The 25,901-nt window shown below is 36.4% G+C and overlaps 1 non-coding gene across 1 annotated transcript; it reads right to left on the reverse strand.

Annotated features, from left to right (window-relative positions):
- Nucleotides 1-12,515: 12,515 nt before the first annotated feature.
- LOC116869004 lies at nt 12,516-12,617 on the reverse strand. The gene has a single exon (XR_004382939.1). It is a non-coding gene; the product is annotated as a U6 spliceosomal RNA (small nuclear RNA).
- Between the last annotated feature and the right edge of the window lie 13,284 nt (nt 12,618-25,901).

Genomic DNA, 25,901 nt, shown 5'->3' on the forward strand with positions numbered 1-25,901 from the left:
AAGGCTAACAGGCTTCTTTTCATAATGTAGCCTAAAGCCTAGTGGAGAAAATGGGCAAGTATCCAGGCAATTACAATCCAATATGAGAGGAAAATGAGAGAGGCTACAACATGTTAATGGGGCCCTAATAGGGGCAGCTGGTCCAGACATAGGAAGGTAACAGGAAGAGCTTTCCAGAGAAGGCCCAAAGGTAAATAGGAAGTCTTTACCATTGATGCTCTAGGGAGCCATGAACCTCTGGGTAGATTTCAAGCCCTTTGAGTAGAGTCTGAAATCTCCTTTATCAGCCATTAGAATGGATCTCTTCATGGCGGGGTGGGTGGTGGGGGGAAGTAAAAAATTATGCTTACTGTCATCAGTGTCTTTATCCTGTTATTTAACATGGCATTTAGAGGAGTTCTTTAAGGACAGAAAGGGGCTGAAATTGAGGCATGTATAATAATCTGATCAAGGTTTTGTGTCATGATATTGCAAGGCATAAGCATACCTTTTGCTTCATCTTCTCTGTGCCATTACAGATTCATTACAATTAAAGATTGGGTAGTAAAGTCAGAAATTTTTCCAAACCATTTCCCCCAAGCATTACAGAATGTTGATTTTCTAGTATTTATTCTCCCCATATCTTGTTTTATATTTGTTTTTATTTTTGTTTTAAATACATTAAAAAATTGAGACTCTATCATAATGTAGCAGGCCATGATCAAATTACTGAGGGACCCAAGGATAAATAGAGACAAGAGTTTCTTTCCATTATGTAACTTGTGGTCTAGGAGGGGGGAAAGATGTAGACAAATAATCACAAAGCAATGTGATACCTATGATGATATGGGAAGACTGACCCTGTATACTAAGTGGAGAATTGTGGTTCAGCAAAAATTCATGGACCTTTAAAAAAATAGGCATAGGTCAGTATACCTGTTTTTGCTAAATAAGCTGTAAGCTTTCCAAAATAGAATTCTCCACTGACATTTAACAGACCATTTGTAGTTTCACACATAGGGTAGGTGCTACTATGAATCCTGTGATGATCCTGAACAGTGCAGAAGTGAGGGAGGTGATAGGTGTGGCAAATGAAAAGAAGGTACCAGAATACTTCTTAACTAGACAAGATGCATGACAGGCTTATATTTCAGGAGGCTTCTTATAAGTCAAACAGAATTAAATTGCAAATGTCCTCCTTTCATCACCAACCCTTAGGCCCTGGTCTTTCTTATCTCAAGTCAGGATGAATGAAATGCACTTCTTTGGGGGCAAACAGACTCCCTGCTCAGTGGAGCTAAGAAAACTGATGTCTCAGTGTTTGTACAAGCGGTCACCAAAGGGGTATGTCAGGGACAAAAGTGAGTGGTCATAGGGAAGTCAAACTTATTAACTGGCACATAAGAACATATAACAAGAGAAACCACTTTGTATGATACCGTCATGGTGGATACATGTCATTATACATTTGTCAAAACCCACGGAATATACAGTGTAAAGAGTGAAACCTAATGGAAACTATGGACTTTAGTTAATAATAATCTATCAATACTGGCTCATCAATCCAACAAATGTACCACATTAATGCAAGATGTTAATAATAGAGGAAATGGGGTGGGTGTTGAGGAAGTATATGTGAACTCTCATACATTTCCCTCAATTTATTGTAAACATAAAATTCCTCAAAAAGTATATATTTTTAAAAATACTTGTTATACTGTATAGTAGTTAGTCATATAATCTTGGTCTTCTTATTAGTCTATATAAGCTATGAGATGTTTGTATTTTTAAAATTTTCTATTTGGTAATTTAATTAAAAGATGTTGCATGAGGGGCGGCTGGGTAGTTCAGTGGGTTAAACCCCTGCCTTCAGCTCAGGTCATGATCTTGGGGTCCTGGAATTGAGCCCCACATCAAGCTCTCTGCTCAGCCAGGGGCCTGCTAACCCCCCACCGCCTGCCTCTCTGCCTACTTGTGATCTCTCTCTCTGGCAAATAAATAAATAAAATCTTTAAAAAAATGTTGCATGATATAAAGAAATCTAGGGTTTAGGAAATACTTCTTTGTTATAAAATATAAAACTGAGATGTTTAGGAATCTTTAGCAGGCAAAAGAACAATAGCAGCAGTCTGAGTGGCAGTTCCAGGCAGAGATGAAACAGTGAACAGAGGTCTGGTGCAAAAGCAGGTTCCTTTGACAATGTGAAAGTACCTCTACTCATGGAAGGCCTTTGGCGAACCTGAACCATGACCTTGGTCCATTTCTGTGGGAATATGTAAATGCAGCTCCTCAAGACTCAATACTCAATGTCCTGAGATAATCTTTCCTGGAATGTCTATTTAGCTACATTCACCCTGCTATCTTTGATTCCGGAAAAAATTAAAATTCTGATAATTGAAAAAAAAAATGCTCTTTTACTTGAAGCCAAAAAACAGCATCATAAATACCTTATTTAAATGCAAACTTCAGAAATTATATTTCAAATAGTCATTAGAGGACTAATTAATAATTGTAAAGTGCTTTGAAGATGGAAAGTGCTAAATTAACGTCAATATTTATTTATTAATAATCAGAGGAGGTGATGCTGCAATCTTGAAGTTGCCTCTTTTACAATCAAGTACCGACTACTACCCTGATTTCACCCTCTTAATTGCCTTCTCCAGCCACTATTGCCATGTGGGAATTCCAGACTTTATGCTTGTGTTTAGTATCTTATTATTTAAAAATACTGCCAGTGCTATATACATGACTGGAAAGAATTTCTACACTTTGTGTGCAGTGAAGCTATTCATTAAAGTCAAAATTCAGGCATCAGATAAAAAGAACCTATACTTAATAGTTAACACTAAGTACAGTATCCATAGAGTAGGAGCTCAGTAACAAAGTTCTGAATGAATAAATGAATGAAAAACAAATTAAACCAGCTTCTTTTTATATAAAGTGTAAATGTTGCCTTTAGCCTCCACATCATATCTATTTGTATCACTTGGGAACCTACTTCACATATTAACTGGAACTCAAAAATATGCTTCTTTATTTCTTGAATGCTTGGTTGCAATCTTCACTACCATATATATTTTTTAGCAGTCCATATGCACGGTGTGTTACTTCCAAGTATGTTTGAAGGTATGCCAGTGGAAAGAGAAGTTTTAAAAAAAAACTCAACAAATAATTAAAATACTTAAAATGCCCAAATAGCTGGCTGGCATCACTGAAATCAAACCTCAAGAGGGCTTCCTGGTTTTCTAATTTTAAAGTTAGCTATTTTGCACGGTCCACAATGAATAGTGTTGTAAGAACCGTTGACACAGCCTGGAGTTCATGGCTCAGTTTCTACCTTACAATCTCCCACTAGCTATAAACCAGAAACAGGACTCTGGTGTGAGAGAGACCCATCTGGAGCAATGCTGGTTACTAGAAAGAAATCACAACCCTTTCTTAGGAGTAGCAAGTATGTTTAGTCAACTAGACACAGGAACAAGAAGAAGGGAGCTGGCAAAAGAACAGTGGATAGTAAAAATTCACTTACAGTTTCGAGTAGTGATCTTCAAAGCAAAGGTTCAGATGCATAGAGAAGGGAAAGGATTATGAGGGGACTATGTGGACCAGGAGAGAAATACCAGTGTGAATATGGCATATCAAGTCCTCTCTGATTTGGAAGGCTGAGTCTCTTGGCCAATTTTTCGACTAAATAAACATACTTTATTTATTTTACGTTTTTAAAAAAGCTTTATTTATTTATTTAAGGGGGTTGCAGAGGGAGAGAATCTTAAGCAGACTCCCTGTTGAGCATGGAGCTTGACATGGGGCTCCATCTCCGTGACCCTGAGATCATGACCCTAACTGAAATCAAGCATCAGACACAACCGATTGAGCCACCCAAGTTCCCCCTAAATAAATGTATTTTAAACACCATGCACCCAAAGCCTAAATTAGGCTTTATGGCAGATACATTTATATGGCACTTTGAAGATTCAAAATTCTGGTTATTATTATTATTTTTTTAATTTTATTTATTTATTTGAGAGAGAGAGCATGAGAGAGCAGAAGGTCCAGAGGGAGAAGCAGACTCCCCATGGAGCTGGGAGCCCGTTGCGGAACTCGATACTGGTACTCCAGGATCATGACCAGAGCCAAAGGCAACTGCCCAACCAACTGAGCCACCCAGGCACCCCAAAATTCTGGTTATTCTTAAGCAAACTCCACAAAAAATACTTAGGCTGAAACACTCAGCAAATGAGTGGCAACTCAACCACTTGTTGAGCCTTGCCACCTCCATGGGGCTTTGTTCCAATTTTTACCACATACTCAATTATTTCCAGACAATTAAAAAACATATATTAAATATTTATATATAATATATAATATTTAGATATAATACATTATATATAAAAATAAGTATATATTTATATATTAAATATATACATATATATATATATATATAAAACATGTTTAGCTATGAAACTTTCACACATAAGAGAAAAAAAGGTAGCTAAAAGTTTTAAAGGTAGTTATATAGACAGAGCACATGGCCCTTGATAGAAAACAGATTCTGAAGGAAGCAAGAAACCTGTATAGTCATTTTTACTTAGGCAATTTAGAGAGTTTGCCAAGAGCTAAGTATGCCTCCTTTGTGACCAACAATATTTTGTGGCCAAAGATACCATTCATTTATTACCATGTGACAGGTAAATGCAAATTCCATGTGCTGAGAACACAACTGAAATGAGATAATCATTTATTTTTTTTATATTTGTAAATTTTTATCTCATATACCAGATAACTAGTTGCTTAAATAAGGGGGCAGCTCTTGATTAATACTTGCTCATATTGCCAGATATACACTCAGAATTGACTATGCTTGACTGATCAATATAAAGCAGACAGAAAACAATACAAGGCAGTCTACAGCTGAATTCTAACATAAGTGCAACAGATGCATGGGAAGCCAGAAGAAGAATTTCAAATTTTACTATTTTGAAGGATCTTAATGCCCCAATATTTAGTACAGAATTATGGAATGAATTTTATTTATATAAAACAAGTTAAGTCCTAAGGCCAACTCAAATAATTGTACATGATGAAAACAATACTATTAAGCTTATCTTCCTGTCTTTACCTATTCTGTTATGTTTGGTACAACTTCCCATACCAGCTGGGTGGTTTCAATGGCTACCTTCCCACTCCTTCAAATATTCATTGCAAATATCCTTTGGGAAATGCTTGGCATCTCTTCGCTGTCTACCACTTCTACTTCAATTTCCTTGCTTTTCTTTGGTTTCCCACACATTCATCCTGTTGATTAAAAAGTGAATTCCTCTAAAATAAGCATTTAAATAATTCATTTCTTTTTGGTTTGGTGTCTCCCTTTGAGGGCTTTTCGGACACCCTCTTCCTCCACATATTCACAAGCTATATGCTATGGTCACCCAGCAGGGCCATACCACAATGCAGCCACCTCGGGGAACACATCTGTGGGGTAACAAGGGGCAGTTGAAGAGGATGGGAGAAGCTACCTCAAAATGTCATCCAAGAAATTACCTATAAATGATAAACTTTATTTTTAAAATTTTAAAATTTAAAATAAATTTAAATTTAAAATTTAAAATAAATTTAAATTTTCTCAACTACTACTGAGAAATTATTTTGAAATAAAATTATAAGAGATTCTCTGGAATCTTATTTTTGAGGAAGACACTGTTCTAGTTTGAGGTGAATTTTTTACCTTAATAGCCACCTCCTTTTGCTCTATATTTTTTTCTCTTCTTCTTCAACTCATTATTACCACACTTGTGTTTCCTACTAAACAAAATCTTTCACCCATATTCTGATATCCATTTTGCAATTTTGTAGCGAGGATGCTTCCTTCCAGAGGGAAATCAGCTATATTGAACTGCTGGATATTTTACTTCTCACATCTCTTACGTAGTCTCCTCACTCATATCCTCCTTTTTAAATTCCTAAAGCACTCCTGGTCATTCTTACATTGTCTTTTTAAAGATATGTGTCCTGGTAAATACTGTGGATTTTCCAAGAAAGTAAATGCCAATCTTGGAAAACTTTCTCGAGGACAGGAACTATGTTGTATGCTTTCATATCTTCTGCCATTACTGGCACAGAACTAGGTATATTAGAGATGATCAGATTTTATTTGATATTTGATTGACAGATTTATTGACTGGCTGAATCTTTATGGTGGAGACCGTAGCAGAGACAAATGTTCTTTCAATTTGTTATTGTGTGCTTGGTAGATAGACAGTCTAAACATGTAATAGAATTCTGAGAGAAATACTTCTAAGGAAAAAAGTTCTGAGGGAAAGACTTCTAAGGAATAATACTGGATACTATGTAATTTATAATTACAATGAAAACAGTTTCTATCATATTATATAACTTCATATAAGTTAATATAAATTTGTGTTTTTCTCTTACCTTTATAATAAAAGAATTAAAAAAAAAACCTTTCATTGCAAAGACACAGAAAGATTGTACAGTCTCCTATACACACACCTTTGGACACACACATACACACACATCTCTCTATATCAAATAGATACCACAAGAAACACTAAGCATCTTTGTTGGGTCTCTGACAGCTAAATTAGATTAATTTAAGTTAAGTTAAATCAAATACCTTACTTTGTATATTTAAGTTGCCATTCAAATAGTACAGATTTTTCTGCCTGTCATTTAGAATGAATTCAGTACCACAAGTTTTCCATTGAATGAACAGAGCTAACTGAGGGCATCCAAGAAGAACCCTTCATAGATAATTGGCTTGCTCAGGGAGCTAGTGTAGCGGAACACGATTCCAGATTGAATCAAATTCTGGAGCTTTCCTGAAGAGAGGACTAAAGAATGGGGGGAAAACAAGGTTATATGCCAATTAAAGAATGATTTGTACTTTCATTTTTATCAATATGTATTTCTTCACCTGTAATATAAATGTCTTTATGAAAATATTTAAGAAAACTTGGTCTCTATTTTTTACATATTATGGAGTAAAAGCAAATTTCTGTTAACTGAAAGAATGATGAGCACACAAATTAATCAGGATTCTATTTTCCCATTTTTTTTAAATTTTGGAAAAAAAGTTAGTTTAATGGAGATTTGGTAGAATTGTCACCATGACATTCATTAGGCACATGGAAGTTCTACAAGGAAATTTACCTCTAAAATGAAATTTAACACATCACTGACAACATCAGAGATTAAAATGGGCTTTTGGTCCAAACAAATATTACCTCATGTGAAAATCTGAAATAAAATTACATTTACTAAATAAATTTTATTTCATATTATGAACATAACCCTAAGATTAAAATTGGTCCTGTATAATTTACCACAGCTAACTCTCTATTGTCTGTCCATCTATCTACCTACTGACCTATCCAACCATCCATCATCCATCCTTTATTTTTCATCATAATTTATTCACATTTATAACAACTTACTGTTTTACCATTCATATTTATGTATTTTTAAAATATATTTTGGTGTCTATTGTCTGTCTAAAGTTATATAATGTTATGCCTAAAGAGAGAAAGACATATCAATGCAAAGATACCTGAATACTCTGTGAATACAAAGATATTTGTCATCAGTTGGTGTTCCTGGTCTGTATCATATATAGTCTACATCTAACTCATAAAAACTGTGTTTCTGTTTTATAATCCTGAGGCTAGATACCTGTGTGGTCAACTCATAAGGGCCCTTTTCTTTTTCATCACTCCATCAAATGTGTGATGCCAGATCCTTGTTCCTCTGAGGGCACTGCTTTATTTATCACTGAATTTTCTATAACATTAGCAGAATGAATTATATGTAACATGTGCCTATTGTATCTTTGACAAATTAATGAATCATCCCTGTCTGATTCATGGATGGGAGCAGACCGAAATTTCAACCTAAAACATTCTTTTCTATTTTTCCTATAGGCATACTAATGCTACTAATATAGTATAGCCTAAATATCAGATGTTACTCTCTGTTTTATCTAACAATGGGATGTTACTTTTCTCTGAACAAACTGAACATTTAGTTTTACTGTTTTAGACCAAACAATAGATACAGTAAGGCCTCCACCAGATTGAAAAGGCCTATTCACTGCTGACTTTGCAAGTGCCACCCCTAAAAGTTGTGTAGTGCTCAGGCTGACAGCCCTGGCTGCAGTGTCTTCCCTTTCCTCACAATTCAAAGACCAAGCAGATTCCAGTTGACCTAATCACTGTTATGGTCATTGCAAACTATGTTGCATGTTATTACAGAAGATATTTCTTTCTCTCACTCTGTGCAGTTGGAAGCCAGAATTTAACAGATTCTTAGAACACTGAAGGTGATGACAATGAAAAAACAACAACAACAACAACAAAATGAACAACAACAAAAAACCCACAGCTCTATTGAGTAGAATAACTAAGCCATTCTCAGTAATAACATGAGTGACTTTAACCACCGAATGACCTCTCCTTTGGCAAAATGGCTAAATGGGAGACTTGACTGTAAATGAAATACAGTGTAGGTGTATAAACAAACACATTAGTGAACAAAATGTTTTAAAAGGTATAGTTATCTAAAGAGACATACAGTGCTGAACTAAAAGATCAGTGGTGATTCATGTTTTTTGTTACTTTTGAAAGAGGACTGGAGGAAAAAAAAAAAAATCTTCAAGTTCTTCTGTAAGAAATTCAATGGAAATATTTGGAATTGTAATTAGGCAAGACAACTTGCCAGACGGCATAATTTAATATGTTTATTAAGGAAGTATTCACATTTTATAGGCAAAAAAGAGTGATTAACAGAAACTTCTGGCCACACTGAACACACTGTCAATAAATGGAAACTATGCCCTGCCATGGCCAGGATAGAACCAGCTGGCAAGATGTCCTTATTTCTCATCCTAACATGGGCTCCCCAGTGTTGCCTTGATTTTGTGGGTCCAAAGGCTAGGATGGAAAAAACAAAAACAAAAACAAAAACAAACAATTAAACCACAGCAATAAATACACTGTACCCTTTCAGTTCTAAGCAACTGATACTGCCACTTACAAAATATTGTCATTTCTTTCTTCTTTCCCATCACTCTATGAAATGTGTACATATCTCTCTCCTGCCATACAACAGATTTCCTTGAAGGTAATGCCTTAGTCACTATCACATTTTCCATAATTTTTACTATAATGCCTTGCATAGTTTATGTCTATTGGATCTTTGATAAGCACATAAATCATTCATGTTTGGTTTTTAATGGATAAAATGTAGGCTGAGACTCAGATTTTAATTTCATATATTTTATAAAGTATCATTGTGCACAAAAGTATAGCTGAAAACGCTAGGCTTTAACTCTGATAATCACATAGGCCACTTTCAGTTGACTTTTTCCAATCTATTTCTCCCTGCTCCAGTATTCTTCAGCACTTCACACACCTTGCACTGCAAGTATTTTAGCTCTGACCAACAGTTTTTCTAGGCAGATGCAATCTAGTATTTGACTCCAGCTTGATGCACAGCATAGACTTCAAATTGGAGAAACCTGTTTTGCTTTTTCTTCTCCCCATCTACGCTGGACCATAACCATCAGTCCACACTTTCAAACAAACAAACAAACAAACAAGAAACACATTAAGAAATATGGAGTCAGAAGAGGCTTGGAAATGTGATTGAGAATAAGACAGACAAGGTTAGAATAAATGAGAATAAGATTCAAAATAGTTATCAGGTAGGAGCATGCTGAGGCATATACAGACACCAGACTACAGCTTGGAAGTTTAGGGAGGGTAAAAGCAGTGTGAGTTAATAAAAGCAGATGGACAGAAGGGAGGTTTGAATGGATTATGAAAACCATGCTGCTCTTGACACTGGACATTTGGAATAGGCACGATTCTATAAACCCAACATCGGATGGATGTAAGCACCAATAAACCACCCAAGAGCACTTGTGAAAATATTTTTCAGAAGTACCAGATGTATTCTTACAAAAACTGAAGAAAACGACTTAGGGGATAATTATAGATGCAGGAAACTACAAGAATAAAACCAAATTCACGATTCCTTGAGATACAACATTTTCTAAAATGCAAACAGAGAACCTACTAAAATATTTTAGCTTTTCTGATAATTACTACTTTTTTTTTATTTTTTAGTCTCTTTTTAATAAAGTCACTGTAACTGTGTATACTCATAAACAGAACTGCTAGTTTAATAATGGAATTTTGTATTGGTCATATCCAACTTCTTCCTAGACTCAGTTAAAAAAATAAATAAATACAAAGATATGGCAAGATAAAGGGATATTGACTCAAATCCTGAGTTTTATCTACCTTCTATTTTCCTATAAGGTTTTTTCAAGCAGCTTAAGAACCAAGAAAAGATGTCAATGTGCCTTGTATCCAGGAAACAATAAAAATATCCACCTGTGTTCGAGCTATCCAAACTAATCACATATGGCCCTCAATGAGTACATACTGGATGGCACTGCAGAAGCACAAAGTGTAATGCAGTCCTTGGTTTTCTGCAAGTGCACAGGGTGATCTCTGGTTTGATATGGTGATCAAGTGCCTGCATTTGCCTCTACTTCTCATTAAAATAAGTGAGAAAAAAACGGAATTAAACCCATAAAGCCTAATAGGAAAGAGAATGGGAGAAGAGCCATCATTCAACATAAGATGTCAAAGCATTTCTGGGAGATGAAAAATGGATGAGAACAAGGAAGACTGAGGAATCAACAGCCCAAAATTAACATAGGAAAGCACGAAAAGGAAAGAGGGAGCTAGTTTTCCAGGCAGAATCCCCAAAACTTTTGAAATAAAATTAAAAGAATAGAGGACAGGATTATGAAAGTGAGCCAAAACTGGTAGAGAGAAATAGAAAGTCTGACCAAAATTCTGTTTCTAGAACAAGAAGCCAATCACTTCCCTACTCTTCTCTCCCACATTTTCATCTGAATATAACAACAGTACAAGAAAACTCCAGGGCTTCACGGAAGAAGAAAACAAAGGAAATAATAATTACCATAACAAAGACAATGACCCCCTACTTTAAGAAATATAATGAATTTAGTGGGGAGAATTGGGACTACTAGCTGGGTGCTAGTACCATGGAATAAATTTCTTCCCATTTAAGTAATCCCTTATCAAAAGCCTGGCTTCTCAGTGATTTATGTGCAGACCTGGTCAGGTCAGCCTCCTGACTAAGGAAAAATCTTTTAAGGAAAACAGCCCTGCAAATATAGCAGCAGAGAATATCCAGTCTACTCCCTGGAAAAGCCAACTCAGTATTTCCTGTTTTAAATATGCACAAATAACTTATAATCACTCACGCATATAAAGAAAATTAGCAGCATTAAAATGGCAAAATAAACAAAACAATCCCAGTGGAAACAGAAATAACTCATTGAAGAGAAGAAACTTGAAAAAACCTAATTAGTATTCTCAGAGAGATTTGAAAGATTATACCAAAAAACAAAAACAAAACACAATAACACAATAAGATAAAGTCAAAGAACTCTATATAAGTATAGAGCAAAAAGGACAAAGAGACAAATAATATGTGATAAAATATAAAAGGTATAAGAGGATAATCAGTGATACCAGACATCCAACAAATATGAGCTCTAGAAGGAGAAAACAGAAGAGGAAAGGGAAGAAATAAGCAAAATAAAACACAGGAAAATTTGCACGACATAAATCTATTTAATGGGTACCCTGCTTACGTACAAGAATGGGTGAAAGAAAAATATCCTACTCTAAACATAACATTAGGAAATATGAGAACATAAAAAGAAAAAAAAAGACAAAACAAAATAGCCATCTCAAATTTTGCTAGTTGCTGTGGCAGAGGACTGATAGCTGTACAGTTAGGTGTCCAGATCTGAGAACGACTCCCTTCCCTGCTGCTCAATTAACTTGCCAAAGCTAGTCCCTTGGCTTTACCAGCCATAAGGGGTACAAAGTTCAATAATTCCATGTGCAAAGAAGGCAGAGAGGAGGAAAAATTATTTGTGAACAGCATCAATGTCTGCAATAATTGCTTCTATAAACCTTTATGAATATTTTGCATATGAAATTATTCTAGTAGAATGAGGGTGAAAATTGAAATGTGCAGAAACATATTAATTTATAGAGGTCAAAAGATAAGAAAAGTTGAATAGGAGATATTTTATATTTCTTATTGTGGTAAAATATACATGAGAAAATTTATCATTTTGAGAATGAATTTTTAAATATATACTGTTCAGTGGTATTAAGTATATTTACACTGTTGCATAGACATCATCATCATTCATCTCCAGAACTTTTTCATCTTCTCAAACTAAAACGCCATACCCATTAAACAACAATTCCTATTGTCCCCACTTCCCAGCCCCTGGGAACCACCATTCTACTTTCTATCTCTACGATTTCATTTGTATAGGTATCTCACATAAGCAGAATCATAGAATATTTGTCCTTTTGTCTCTGGCTTATTTCACTTAGCCTAATGTCTTCAAGGGTCTTCCTTTGAAGTACAATCTTTTTTAAGGCTGAACAATATTCCATAAAAATGGGCAATGCTTCATTAATTTGCATGTCATCCTTGAGCAGGGGCCATGCTAATTTCTATCGTTCCAATTTTAGCATATGTGCTGCTGAAGCAAGCACTAAAGATTTAACCAACTAGAAAACTAAAATATGAACTAAGAGTTGAGTAAAGGAAGGGAAGTTGAGGTCATATAAATGAACTAAATCTTCATCTTCAATAGACAGGAAATGATAATGCCTATGTTTCAAAAATCAAGAAAAAGTCATACCAACACGTTGCTTATAGCTACAGATGTAACCTCCACAAGAAGAAAATTTGTTAAAATTACCGAGAATAAGGACTACGTAATGGGAGAGGTAGAACGAGGGGGAGGTGTTATTTTAAGCATCACTGCATTACTGTTGTTTGCTGTCTTTAATGCTTTGCATATAATAATCTAATGATAAAAAGTACCTCCAATGACAGGACTACTTAATGACCGGAACTGTAACCCAGAACTCCTGACATTAACAGTATCTACTTTTCAATGCAGTATGTTACCTCTCCCAACACACTTTCTTGAAGACCCTATTGCCAGGGACATCATTAAGTCACACGGGAAGGTATAACAATGGCCTAACTCCAAAGGCCTTCTTTTCTCCTTATTTCCATGTTTTACTTTTTATATTACTGATGTTATTCTACTTTACATAATATCTTATTACTGTAACTACCACTTTTACTATGACTTTTCTTTTTTTAACAAGGTCTATCTGCTTCTTTTGGCAGTGGCTTTGCCACTTGGCTGGAATGTTTATGAGTTCCTTGAAAGCATACTAGCTTACTTCTACACACCCCAGGAATTTTCTCAAAGACCCATTCCTGTTCAGCACAAATTTGTACATCAGCAACCGAACTTTTCTGAAAGTTCCAGGCAAAGGCATCAGCATCTTGGAACTTCTGTAGTAGCCCCAACTTCCACTATACCTATGGGAGTAATGCCTCCTCTCTTCTACATTCTGATTTTCCTTAACCACACAAAGCCAATCCGACCTACTTCTCATTTCTCATCCTGACTAATCTGAAAGCCTGAGCTCTTTTCACAATATTAGCTTGGCCAGAAATTTACAGTGGAGCTCTTAAATCCACAAGAATGATGCACCTCCTGTGTGGCTGCACCTGAGGTGGCTGAAATGAAAGGAAATACACTCCAGATTTCAGCTGATGAAGGAAGATGTAGTTCTAGGTCCTCAAATCAAGTAAGAAATAATTTAGCCTCGGTTGTTTTTTGTTTGTTTGTTTTGTTTTGTTTTTGTTTTTGTTTTTGTTTTTATAACATTTTATTTACTTATTTGAGAGAGAGAGATAGAGAGAGCAAGTGCACAAGCCGGCAGGGGTGGTGGGGCGGGCGGACAAGCATCCTCCCTGTTGAGAGGGGAGCCCAAAGCAGGCTCAATCCCAGGACCATGAGATTATGACCTGAGTGGAGGACAGATGCTTAACTGACTGAGCCACCCCGGAGCCCCTAAACTAAGTTTTGAATTCAGTTTTACATAGAAAATGGTGATGTTTCAAATAAATAAAAAGAATCCTTCTGAAATGAAAATAGGGTCTTCTCAATTATAAATATTTTCTATCTTCTTTAAGTTCTGTACTTTGGTATTCTTCTGATATCAGTTATCATCTTTAGTTTAATAACTTTTGCAGATGCAGAAACTTGATTTGGAAAAGTGATGAAGGGTGGCCATAGAATCTTCTATATGCTGCATTTGTCAAACATTTCAGTATTATTTCCAGCTCAAAATTCCACACATCAAGGAAGAAAGCTAGTGCGACGTCTGGGTGGCTCAGTCGGTTAAGCCGCTGCCTTCGACTCAGGTCATGATCCTAGGGCCCTGGGTTCAAGTGCCGCATTAGGCTCCTTGCTCCGCAGGGAGCCTGCTTCTCTCTCTGCCTCTGTCTGCCACTCTCCCTGCTTGTGTGTGTGTGCTCTCTCTCTCTCTCTGACAAATAAATAAATAAATACAATCTTAAAAAAAGAAAGAAAGAAAGTTAGAAACCTATAAAATAAAAGCAGCTATGATCATGTGGTGCCTGAAACTCATATTAATTAAGGAATTCTTAAGGACACAGACATGTGCAACCCAGAAAAAAGGAGTAGGAAGATAATGTGTAAAATAAAGGGCTAGAAGCTTTTTGTGTGTCCACTATGCAGAGTGCCTAAGAGTTTGAGCTCTGCAACCTAACAGATTCAAGTGCAAATTCTAACTCTCCATTTATGAGTAGTGTGACTCTCAGCAAGATCACTTTAGCACTCTAGATCTTGATTCGGTTTTCTGTAAAATGGGAGCAAATATTAATGCCAATAATATAAAATGTTTGTGATAATAAATGAACATAAATATATGCAATTTTATTACACACCTAATATATAGGAAAAAATTCTGTGAACCATCATCATAATTATCATTATTATTGTTTTATCACATATTATTCATATTATTCCAAATAAGAGAAAGCAGATACTAATGGAAAAATGTCCTAGATCAATAAAAGGGTGACTTTCTTAACAAATGGAACAACTAACCATGAGATGGAAAGTTCAATGAAATAATGAGTTTCCAACAGCCATCTCACAGGGATTCTGTAATTAAAAGGAGCTCTGGCATTAAGAAGGCGGTTATACCTGATGATCATTAAGGTCCCTCTTACTTTTCAGATATAATGTAATGATTAAGTTCATGCAGCTCATTAGTGCCAGCAAGTTTGGGGTGTCGTGTGGTCCCAAACTGTCCTTCCTTCTAGTTAATAAGGAAAGAGGCTGACTAGGGAGTTTCCAGTTACTATTTCCACACAGTACTGCCAAGTAGAGTTGTTTCTTATACCCCACAAGCTGGCAGGCCTCACTCTCCTCTTCTGTTTTCATCATGAAAGCCTTAGGAAGCAGAGACTGCCTGTTCCTCCCATCTACTTCCCCAAGAAAATGACAAAATGACATTCTTTCCCATACTCTGTGAAATGATTTCTGTTAACAGCTCTGGAAAGAGGCTGCAAAGATGTGAGTGAAATGATGGCAGGATTTGTTGACAAGAAGGCAAAATGAGGGAATTCAGAAAAAATCACCCACATTAGAGACCGAGGGCCCTGTGGGTTCCATCTGCTCCTCTCTCCCCTGGCCTGGGGTAGTCTCAGAATCGTCTCAGGGGATCGTCAGTCTTCTTTTAAATGACTTAATCAATGGGGCTTCTAATAAAGTCTAATGGATCTCACTATTAGCAGATATTTTTTTTATATTCAGTCTAAAATTTTCCTTTGATTAATTTAACCTATTTCTCTTCATTAGATGATGGCAGTAATTTCAAAACAAAGGAAAGCATGCAAATTTGAGAAGAGTCATTGTGGAAATTTCTGCTTAAAATATCTTATTTTTGCAAAAACACAGAGCATAATAATTGTTCAAACAACCTCTAGAGAAGTGAGGTTTCCCAAACAGGATACTTGGAGTGCACCTTGCCCTGATGTGCATATTTCTACTCTTGAGACTGTGATTAGAGGGATACAAAGAAAGGTTACCTGCCCACCCAAATCAGACCAATGTGTCTGACATTAACGGTAGAAATTCACTCTAGACCTTTCTAGATCCTTTTTTTTTAAATTATTACAATATCTTTGAAAGTTGCTATATAAACTAATAAGAGGATGAATGAAAAAGAAAATACTACTCTGAGGGCAACAATCATTGTAATGGGAGATAAACATGGGCTTTGCAGACAGTGACTTATGGGTCCTAGCTGTACCACTAGCGTTGCCTTAGACAATTTACTCATCTTTTGAAGCCTCAATTTTTGTCCTATAAAATGGTCACAATAACCCATACTTCACAGAACAGCAGCAAGGCAATTTTTGAGAAGACATTAGCATAACATAAAGGCAAAAGTCTACCACTCAATAAAGATTATAAATAATCATTCCCTTTTTGGTGCAAATAAGATTATTATAAATATGAGATTTGGGAAGATTTATGGACAATGTTTCAAGCAGGTGATAACAGACAAATGTGATTAGTTGTGCATTTGCATGAAACTAAGGGAAGGTAGCTCCTTTAGGAGCATAATGATTGAGGAGTGTCCGCAGAAAATCTCAATCTTGGTATTCAATGGTGGGAGAATAAAGGAGGTGGCATTTCAGGCAAGCAAACACATGGTATGTTAAGCAGAGCATGGAGTATTCAAGGAGCAATAAGCAAACAATCTGATTTAAACAAAGGTGAATACTGGAGAATGACTGGACAGAAAGATGGAAGAAATACGTGGGGAAAGACCAAAATAGGGAGAATATGAGAAGCCAGGCAGCTATCACTGCAAGCTGAGTGACCCCTTTTGAAAATGCTCTCATCCTTTGTAAAGAAGACACTGGTATGCTTCCCAAATATCACAAGTATTACCCTGTGCCACAGGCTTAAATAGCAGTATGTATACTGTAAAAGCTCTATAACTTGCATCAGGAAATCAGGAGTTAAGATTTCTGCTCAGCCAGAAAAACCTAGGCAAATGACTTAAATAAATCACCTAATCTCTCTTTGCCCCAATGTTTTCAGATGTGAAATCGGCACAATGCTAGTGCACAGCCCAAAAGAAGATTGTGATGATTAGATGAGATTGTTTTGTGTATGTAAAGTGTTTTTGCTTAGTTCTGGGCACAAAGGAAGCACTCAGTATTGGTTTAAAAATAATACAAATAAACAACAACAACAAAAAATCTAGTTCAATGGATTGAACCATTTAAACTAGATCGTCTCTCATAGAATTCCATGAGTATCCCATAAAAGAAGTCTTGTGAAATCCTCTAACACAGTAATTGTGTTGCTTGTAGCAGGGATGTGAAGACAAAATGACGGTGGGGCCAATTTTGTAGTTTTGCCCTGTGAGATTTGGGATACTCCATCTTAGTACACCAAGCAGGTGCTTAGCATGTTTCAGTAGAATCTGGAGTTCAAAAAAATAATGAAGAACAAAGTATGAGAAACACAGCATTCTGTACATGTTATGTAGTACTACTATGGTCACTGAGTTTTTATTAAATATTACTTAGACAAAAAGAGTTTTAACTGCCTTTTTTCCCAATACCTTACTGGTGCTTGTACTTTCTGATAATAATTGAGCCACTTTGTTGTGGACCTAGACAGAGTTCACCTTTCCCATCACATTTTCCTTTCTCTCCAGTCACCAAACATTTCCATGAAGATGATTGGTTGGGTTTGTTAATTCACCACACAAACGTTTTGCTGAAGATAAGATTCCAAGATCTGTTGTAAAACAAAGAGTATCCTTATGTTTTATGTAATAAAAGCATTGATCACCAATAGAAAACAAACCATGTTTATCTGAAGACCCTCACTCTCAAAGGATTTATTCATAGCAATAATTCTTACCTACAGGAAACTGGCCATTTCTCTGCTTTGCCAACTCTGGCCAGTAATGTCCCGTGCAAATGAATTTAGAGATTTTCTCAGCTTGTGTTCATATGCTACAAAAGGGAAATGGTCCAAATTGCACCTACTTGGGCCTGAATTATCGACTTCAGCTTTGAAGTGCAAATGAGCTGAATGAAAACATACTTAGGCTGCAACACAGAAACTATTTCTGCTAGCTGATTGATGGTGCATTAACTCTCTTGTAAGGAAAGCCTTGTATTGCTATGGATTTGTAGTCCCCTGGTCCAATTATCCCACAGATGAAGGTAAATGCCACCCACCATATGAACCAGTCAATAGCGGTCATTTCTTAAAATTCTTTACTTTCTCTTTTTTCTAGTAATTTGAATTACTGGATCACCCATAAAATAGTTCTTTTATGGTTTATCAGCCCTGCTGCTTCTAAAGCTAGACTTATGGACTAGAGCTAAGAAAACAAACTGCTATAAACAACTTCTCAGTAGGGTAAAATCATCAGTATTTATTGTGAATGCAAACTCCTTGGAAACTTCTAATCACCATAATCTGTCCATATAAAAATAATCCTTGACTAAATGAATATGTCTGGAAGGAAAAATGAACAGGGCATTTATATGACCACACAAAATGCCACGTGCAAATCATTAAAGGGTTTTCAATATTTTGAAGCTTCAAAAAATCCCCAAATGAACCTTTTTATAGAGCCTGACCATACTGCCCTGTGAATGAATGAAAGTTGACTTTAGAAAATAGTGTTAGGTGTTTTGGTAACTACTGCATTAAATCATAGATAGTTAAATGAATAAATATAGTCTTTGATCATCACTTCCCATCTGTAGCAATTTAAATGTATCAGGCATAGCTAAGAGGCTCTGCACCAAAATGTCTCCGGGGAATCTCTTGGTTACGTGGGCATTTTAGAATTTGCTTCTAAGGAGGGTCCCCTTCTTTGTTGAAAAGAGTAACAAATAGGTAATGCTCAATATCTGCTTATGTTAAGGTATCATAAACATCTCTTTTGTAAGATGATGATTTTTAACAACTCATTCATTCACCTTTACTTTTTGTCCAAGAGACAAAACTTTCTTTTCATATTCTAAAATAATACTTAGAAGGTGAGAAAGACACCAGGTTGAAAGGGAACAAATAAGGTTAAATCCAGTTTTGTTTTTATAGACTCCTGTGTTAGTAAAATATTTTAAGCTTCACATGAAAATTATATTTCTCAAGTAGTAATTTTTTTTTTTTTTTTTTTTTTTTTTTTTACATAGAGACTCTTTTTCCAGAAATGACAGTGGCCCCAGGGAGTGTTTGGGTATAGGTTCTAACATTGTGTTACCCACTAATAAGTCAAGGAGAAGGTATGGAAGTAAAGAAATGTGGAGACAAGCTTCCAAATTCATTGTACTTCACCCAATACAGTTTACCAGTTCTCTCACAGCATTTTCCAGCACACACATGTGAGAAGAACAGGATTCATTGAATTGAAATTCCTATTGCTCATAAAAAAAAAAAAAAAAAAAAACGACAGAACAAAGGGGTCCTGCTAGCCAACAAATGAACTAATCAGACTCCAAATAATTAGCAGGTATCAGTTCAGTGGTGCTGAAGTTTGAATTCCTTAATAAAGGGGTAAAATTATCATGCGATGGGAACCAAATGAGAAAGAAGCAAAGAAGATGAACCCATTTGACTATAAAATTGTACCTGAGCCATTTCCCCAGATTAGATAGACCTAAAGTCCCACTTTTTGCAGCTTCAAAATGGTTTCAGAAAAGTTTTTATTATTATCATTGTTCAATTTCATGCGTCTCTGCACTTGAACTTCCAGCCAGGAGCAGGAGTCGAACTGCCAGAAATGCTGTGAGGAAACTGTGTTTTTCATGGCTTTCCCAGCCAACATTTTCAGGCCCAGGAGATTTGAAGACACATCCAAACTTTTGAGTGCTAATATGATTTGAACCTCTGAATCTTCTGAGATTTCTTTTTTTTTTTTTCTTTCTCAATCAGAACCCAATTATGAGCTAAGGAAGCAGAAGAACAGAATACAATTTCAGGAGTTATTTTCTGTACTGGATGCAATATCTGCAGGCCTCCAGATTTCTGGTATGTTCCTTCTCTACTCTGAACATTAAATGTAATATCTATAAAACTAATTATGATGCATATTATCAAGAGTGACCAATGTTTCTTGTGAATAGCCTCTTTGTGAAATTTCAATCTCTATTTGAATGAGTATTCAGTTTAACAAGAAAATGTATATGCTTAATGATCACCATAGAACATCTGTGTTCTATACAGAATATATTAAATTATCATTTAATTTATCTGGCATTATAAAGGGACTGGTATATTCCAGATAATCAGACCCTAGTTTCACAAGTCAAAACTAAACTTATTTCAGTATAGTGTGATAGAGATCTTTCTAAGCTGTCTGATCATAGAAAATGCTAAACATCATTTAACTATTTCTTGATAAATCACCACTATGACTATTTCTGTGCTATCTGGGAATATATACCTTATCTTTAGTATGACCTTTTTGCATAACACTTTATTGTTCTTAACTCTAATTTCTTGCAAATGCCAGTCTCCCTGATTCAAACAAAACCTCTGTCCCTTCTTTAATTTGAAACTCAAAATACGCTCTGCTATGAATAAGCAGATAAGTGCAGTATGTTAAATTGAAGTTGTTAGGTGTTGAAAGAAGAGCCAGAGTACTTGTCTTTTATGGTGTGGTTTTAATGACAATTAATTTGTGTTGTCAGAGAATTTTTTTCTTAATGTCTAGATATGGGTTTATACACACATGAGACAGGATTACTGAAAGAGTAATCTCTGCACATGATTCATTGGGCATCTTGTTAAGAAGTTGGTGATACAAATGACATATGCCTACACTTTAGAAAAAGGAATTGAACTTATGTTCACAAAGACAAAGAAGACAACTCTCTGCAGAATGTAAATTGAGGGATGCTGGCATGATTACACATGTCTCTGGATATCTTATATATCTTTTGGTTATGTGGCTACTTTCAAAATAACCTCAGTTTGTTAGGTATTACATTAGGCCTTCTCCATATAGAAGGAAGCACTGTCTTCAAACAATTAAAATCAACATAAAAAGACTGCAGCCTGAGTTCAAGTGCTGACTCAAACATCTAGTTTTTGATCACATGCAAGCCATTTAATAGCCACCAACAGGACTGTTTGAGATGAAAATATTTAATTTGTATACTAATAGAAGTAAGTCCAGGGAGGAGTCAAGATGGCGGAGAAGTAGCAGGCTGAGACTACATCAGGTAGCAGGAGATCAGCTAGATAGCTTATCAAACCATTGCAAACACCTACAAATCCAACAGGAGATCGAAGAGAAGAAGAACAGCAATTCTAGAAACAGAAAATCGACCACTTTCTGAAAGGTAGGACCGGCAGAGAAGTGAATCCAAAGCGACAGGAAGATAGATGCCGGGGCGAGGGGTCAGCTCCCGGCAAGTGGCGGATCAACGGAGCACAAAATCAGGACTTTTAAAAGTCTGCTCCACTGAGGGACATTGCTCCATAGGCTAAACTGCGGTGAAGCCCATGCAGGGCCAGCATGGCCTTAGGTCCCGCAGGGTCACAGAAGGATCGGAGTTGTCTGGGTGTCCCAGAGCTCTCAGATATTAGACTGCGGAAGCTGGCTACAGAGACAGAGCTGAGGAGTGAGCACTCAGCTTGGGGTTACCTTGAATTGTCGCAGGCTGGGTGAGCTCGGAACGCGGCCAGAGGCCAGGGAGACGGGAGTGTTTGGGCTCTTTTCTCTGAGGGCACACTGAGGAGTGGGGCCCCAAGCTCTCGGCTCCTCTGGGCCGGAGATTGGGAGGCCGACATTTTCATTCCCGTCCTGTGGAACTCTATGGAAAGTGTTCAGGGAACAAAAGCTCCAGAAAGGGAACCTGAGCAGATTACTTAGCCCAGGCCCTGGTAAGGGCTGTGCAATTCCACCTCGGGCAAAGATACTTGAGAATCACTACAACAGGCCCCTCCCCCAGAAGATCAACAAGAAATCCAGCCAAGACAAAGTTCACCTACCAAGGAGAGAAGGAGAATTCCACTGCAGGAGAAAGCAAAGCATGGAACTCATGGCTTTCTCCCCATGATTCTTTAGTCTTACGGTTAATTTATTTTTTTTAATTTAATGTTTTTTTTCTGCTAAATTTTTTTAACCTTTACCCTTTTCTTTTTTAACATTTTTTAACTAGTTTATCTAATATATATATATATATACTTTTTTTTATATTTTTTCTTTATTTGTTTTCTTTTTATCTTTTTCTTTCTTTCTTTTTTTTTTTTTTTTTCCTGAACTTCTTTTATCCCCTTTCTCCCTCCCACGATTTGGGGTCTCTTCTGATTTCGTTAAAGTGCATTTTCCTGGGGTCTTTGCCACCCTTGCAGTATTTTATTTGCTCCTTCATATACTCTTATCTGGACAAAATGACACGGCGGAAAAACACAGAACACACACACAAAAAAAAAAAAAAAAAAAAAAAAAGAACAAGAGGCAGTACCAAAGGCTAGGGACCTAATCAATACAGACATTGGTATATGTCAGATCTAGAGTTCAGAATGATGATTCTCAAGGTTCTAGCCGGGCTCAAAAAAGGCATGGAAGATATTAGAGAAAACCTCTCGGGAGATAAAAAAGCCCTTTCTGGAGAAATAAAAGAACTAAAATCTAACCAAGTTGAGATAAAAAAAAAGCTATTAATGAGGTGCAATAAAGAATGGAGGCTCTCACTGCTAGGATAAATGAGGCAGAAGAAAGAATTAGCAATATAGAAGACCAAATGACAGAGAATAAAGAAGCTGAGCAAAAGAGGGACAAACAGCTACTGGACCATGAGGGCAGAATTCGAGAGATAAGTGACACCATAAGATGAAGCAACATTAGAATAATTGGGATTCCAGAAGAAGAAGAAAGAGAGAGGAGAGCAGAAGGTATATTGGAGAGAATTATTGGAGAGAATTTCCCCAATATGGCAAAGGGAACAAGCATCAAAATCCAGGAGGTTCAGAGAACCCCCCTCAAAATCAATAAGAATAGGTCCACACCCCATCACCTAATAGTAAAATTTACAAGTCTTAGTGACAAAGAGAAAATCCTGAGAGCAGCCTGGGAAGAGAAGTCTGTAACATACAATGGTAAAAATATTAGATTGGCAGCAGATTTATCCACAGAGACCTGGCAGGCCAGAAAGAGCTGGCATGATATATTCAGAGCACTAAACGAGAAAAACATGCAGCCAAGAATACTATATCCAGCTAGGCTATCATTGAAAATAGAAGGAGAGATTAAAAGCTTCCAGGACAAACAAAAACTGAAAGAATTTGCAAACACCAAACCAGCTCTACAGGAAATATTGAAAGGGGTCCTCTAAGCAAAGAGAGAGCCTAAAAGAAGTAGATCAGAAAGGAACAGAGACAATATACAGTAACAGTCGCCTCACAGGCAATACAATGGCACTAAATTCAAATCTCTCAATAGTTACCCTGAATGTTAATGGGCTAAATGGCCCAATCAAAAGACACAGGGTATCAGAATGGATAAAAAAAAACAAAACCCATCTATATGTTGCCTACAAGAAACTCATTTTAGACCCAAAGACACCTCCATTTAAAGTGATTTAAAGTGAGGGAGTGGAAAACAATTTACCATGCTAATGGACATCAAAAGAAAGCAGGGGTGGCAATCCTTATATCAGATCAATTGGATTTTAAGCCAAAAACTATAAGAAATGAGGAAGGACACTATATCATACTCAAAGGGTCTGTCCAACAAGAGGATCTAGCAATTTTAAATATCTATGCCCCTAACATGGGAGGAGCCAACTATATAAACCAGTTAATAACAAAATCAAAGAAACAAATTGGCAATAATACAATAATAGTAGGGGACTTTAACACCACCACCACCCCTGACTGAAATGGATAGATCATCCAAGCAAAAGATCAACAAGGAAGTAAAGGCCTTAAGTGACACACTGGACCAGATGGACATCACAAATATATTCAGAACATTTCATCCCAAAGTAACAGAATACACATTCTTCTCTAGTGCACATGGAACATTCTCCAGAATAGATCATATCCTGGGGCACAAATCAGGTCTCAACTGGTATCAAAAGACTGGGATCATTCCCTGCATATTTTCTGACCACAATGCTCTGAAGCTAGAACTCAATCACAAGAGGAAATTTGGAAAGAATCCAAATACATGGAGACTAAACAGCATCCTTCTAAAGAATGAATGGGTCAACCAGGAAATTAAAGAAGAATTGAAAAAATTCATGGAAACAAATGATAATGTAAACACAACGGTTCAAAATATGTGGGACACAGCAAAGGCAGTCCTGAGAGGAAAATATATAGCGGTACAAGCCTTTCTCAAGAAACAAGAAAGGTCTCAGGTACACAACCTAACCCTACACCTAAAGGAGCTGGAGAAAGAACAAGAAAGAAACCCTAAACCCAGCAGGAGAAGAGAAATCATAAAGATCAGAGCAGAAATCAATGAAATAGAAACCAAAAAAAAAAAAAAAAAACCACAATAGAACAAATCAACGAAACTAGGAGCTGGTTCTTTGAAAGAATTAATAAGATTGATAAACCCCTGGCCAGACCTATCAAAAAGAAAAGAGAAAGGACCCAAATAAATAAAATCACGAATGAAAGAGGAGAGATCACAACTAACACCAAAGAAATACAGACAATTATAAGAACATACTATGAGCAACTCTACGCCAACAAATTTGACAATCTGGAAGAAATGGATGCATTCCTAGAGACATATAAACTACCACAACTGAACCAGGAAGAAATAGAAAGTCTGAACAGCCCCATAACCAGTAAGGAGATTGAAACAGCCATCAAAAATCTCCAAAGAAACAAAAGTCCAGGGCCAGACGGCTTCCCGGGGGAATTCTACCAAACATTTAAAGAAGAACTAATTCCTATTCTCCTGAAACTGTTCCAAAAAATAGAAATGGAAGGAAAACTTCCAAACTCATTTTATGAGTTCAGCATCACCTTGATCCCAAAACCAGACAAGGATCCCATCAAAAAAGAGAACTACAGACCAATATCCTTGATGAACACAGATGCGAAAATTCTCACCAAAATACTAGCCAATAGGATTCAACAGTACATTAAAAGGATTTTTCACCACGACCAAGTGGGATTTATTCCAGGGCCGCAAGGTTGGTTCAACATCCACAAATCAATCAATGTGATACGACACATTAATAAAAGAAAGAACAAGAACCATATGATACGCTCCATAGATGCTGAAAAAGCATTTGACAAAGTACAGCATCCCTTCCTGATCAAAACTCTTCAAAGTGTAGGGATAGAGGGCACATACCTCAATATTATCAAACCCATCTATGAAAAACCCACCGCAAATATCATTCTCAATGGAGAAAAACTGAAAGCTTTTCCGCTAAGGTCAGGAACACGGCAGGGATGTCCATTATCACCACTGCTATTCAACATAGTACTAGAAATCCTAGCCTCAGCAATCAGACAACAAAAGGAAATTAAAGGCATCCAAAGCAGCAAAGAAAAATGAAACTCTCACTCTTTGCAGATGATATGATACTATATGTGCAAAACCCAAAAGACTCCACTCCAAAACTGCTAGAACTTGTACAGGAATTCAGTAAAGTGTCAGGATATAAAATCAATGCAGAGAAATCAGTTGCATTTCTCTACACCAACAACAAGACAGAAGAAAGAGAAATTAAGGAATCAATCCCATTTACAATTACACCCAAAACTATAAGATACCTAGGAATAAATCTAACCAAAGAGGCTAAGAATCTATACATGGAGAGCTATAAAGTACCCATGAAAGAAATTGAGGAAGACACAAAGAAATGGAAAAACATTCCATGCTCCTGGATTGGAAGAATAAATATTGTGAAAATGTCTA

This window comes from Lontra canadensis, unplaced genomic scaffold, assembly GCF_010015895.1.
Source record: "Lontra canadensis isolate GAN:19392208 unplaced genomic scaffold, GSC_riverotter_1.0 scaffold17, whole genome shotgun sequence".
Classification (NCBI taxonomy): Eukaryota; Metazoa; Chordata; class Mammalia; order Carnivora; family Mustelidae; genus Lontra; species Lontra canadensis.